The 1,947-nt window shown below is 41.4% G+C and overlaps 1 protein-coding gene across 1 annotated transcript in view; it reads left to right on the top strand.

Moving 5' to 3' along the window:
* Asun (asunder spermatogenesis regulator) overlaps positions 1–1,947 on the top strand; it is a 34,388-nt gene that overhangs the window by 12,959 nt on the left and 19,482 nt on the right. The gene's annotated exons all lie outside the window — the stretch shown is intronic.

Raw genomic sequence — 1,947 nt, 5'->3', positions numbered from 1 at the left:
TAAATAAATAATCAGAATGACAAAATAAATAAATTTGTTTGTTTTGATGATTTATTCTCATAATCTATCATAAATTCATGAAATGTACCAATTGTAGGTCACATTATTCAGTGTATACCAAATCAAAACATAATTGTGAGTTTAAGAAACTAACAACTATTGAAAAGGGTAGGCCAGGTGTAGTGGCACGTGCCTGTAATCCCAGTATTCCGGAGACAGCAATACTGCAAGCAGGAGGAGGATTGCTGCAAGTGTGAGGCCAACCTGGGCTAGCGTCAGTTCAGGGGCAATCTGAACAGAGTAAGACCCAGTCTAGAAAACCAAACAGTAAAAACTGTTGAAAAAGAAAACTCTTTTTTCCTTTGTATTCATACTAGTATTGGTGTGTGATCAAACGTGTGAGTTTTCCTCCTTGTTGGAGACGAGCAGGGTTTTCTGCAGGTCAGTTATGACACTTACCTTCCTGAAGTTAACGCAGACCCTACAGATTAAGAGTCCCACAAGATTTTCCTTCACTCCCCAGCTTTCTGACACCAGTCTCAAGTGACACCAGTCTCAAGTAGAGTCCCCAGGTTATTTACATGTCTGTCCCACTTAGCTAAAAATCACAAGTTACCCCAACTCCCTCATTTTGACAGTTTTCCAAAATGCCTCACAGAACAGGTGAGCACTTAAGTTCATTGATTCATTGTAAAGGATAAGATAAAACATAGTGTCTTGGTTACTTTTCTTGTTGCTGAGACAAAATACCCGACACCCAGAGTGAAAGGGGGAAAGGTTTGTAGAGGTTTCAGTCCATTGTTGGCTGGCTCTAAGGCAGGGTGGCTTGGCAGAGGGGCACTGAGGAAAACCAGTTAATGGCAAGCAGAAGACAGCAAAAGCAAGCAAGCAAGGGGCAACATAAGCCTATTTTTCCCCCTTGTATTGTATCCAGGCTACTGGGATTAGGGCAGTGCCAAACCAATCAGTGGGCTGATTTAGTAATCATTCGCCCTTCACCCTGCACCCTTGCTCCTAGCATTGCACCATGTATCAGTCACACGCTCTAGATCCAGCCAGCTCTGAAAAAGCCCCCCCTATGACCACATAAGCCACATAAGGCTTTGGGGGGATATCTAGACACGAGCCCTAACAGACAGATAAATAGCTAGATGAAGAGGTACGTGAAGGGAGGTCCAGAAGGGTCCCAAGGACAAGAGCTCCTGTGCCTAAGGAGTTGGGGTATGCGGCCCTCTCTGGACCTGGATGTGTTCACCAACCTGGAACCTCTCCGAGGGTGGCTTCATGAAGGCATGACTGCATTCTCTGGCCCTTTTCCTTGCTGAATGATGGTAGGGTGGGGAAAATGCTGTCAGACTTCATTGGATCTTTCTAGAGAGAGCTCCCCTATCCAGAAGCACTGGAAAATCCCAAGAGTTGTCTCATTAACACAAAAAATATTCTTGTCACATAGAAATTACAAGGGATTTAGGAGTGATACATCCAGAACTTAGGTGAAAGAGCAAAGTATTAGTTCAAAAGGTAATGTCAACACCCCTGTTTCTTAGGAATTTAAAAGGGTTTTAGGAACGCTATCCAGAAACCTGGGGATAGAGATCAGATATATATTCCTTGTTATATCACAGCTAGTATGGACATGCTTGGAGAGTTATAATGTGTACTATAATTTAAATAGACTGGTTATTAATTTTCTTAGTTTAGATGGTAGTATTACTGTTAGGAGTGGGATTTTTTTTTTTTAAGACTGACTAGAAGTCCTGTGTATTTTTTTATGGACAAAAGGTAAAACAAAATTTCATAACAAAATTGTAAGAATAACAATAGTTAATACATTGCATAGTGTTTTCTTTAAAGTAGTTATTCAGAGTACAAGATACAGGCATTCAAATTTCTCCAACAGCAGGTGGAAACACCAGAACGACTCCCAGGATTCAGAGGCAGATTTAT

This window comes from Chinchilla lanigera, unplaced genomic scaffold (assembly GCF_000276665.1).
Source record: "Chinchilla lanigera isolate Chin_1 unplaced genomic scaffold, ChiLan1.0 scaffold00012, whole genome shotgun sequence".
NCBI lineage: Eukaryota > Metazoa > Chordata > Mammalia > Rodentia > Chinchillidae > Chinchilla > Chinchilla lanigera.
Note: the sequence above shows the minus strand (reverse complement) of the source record. Positions and strands in the feature narration are given on the sequence as shown.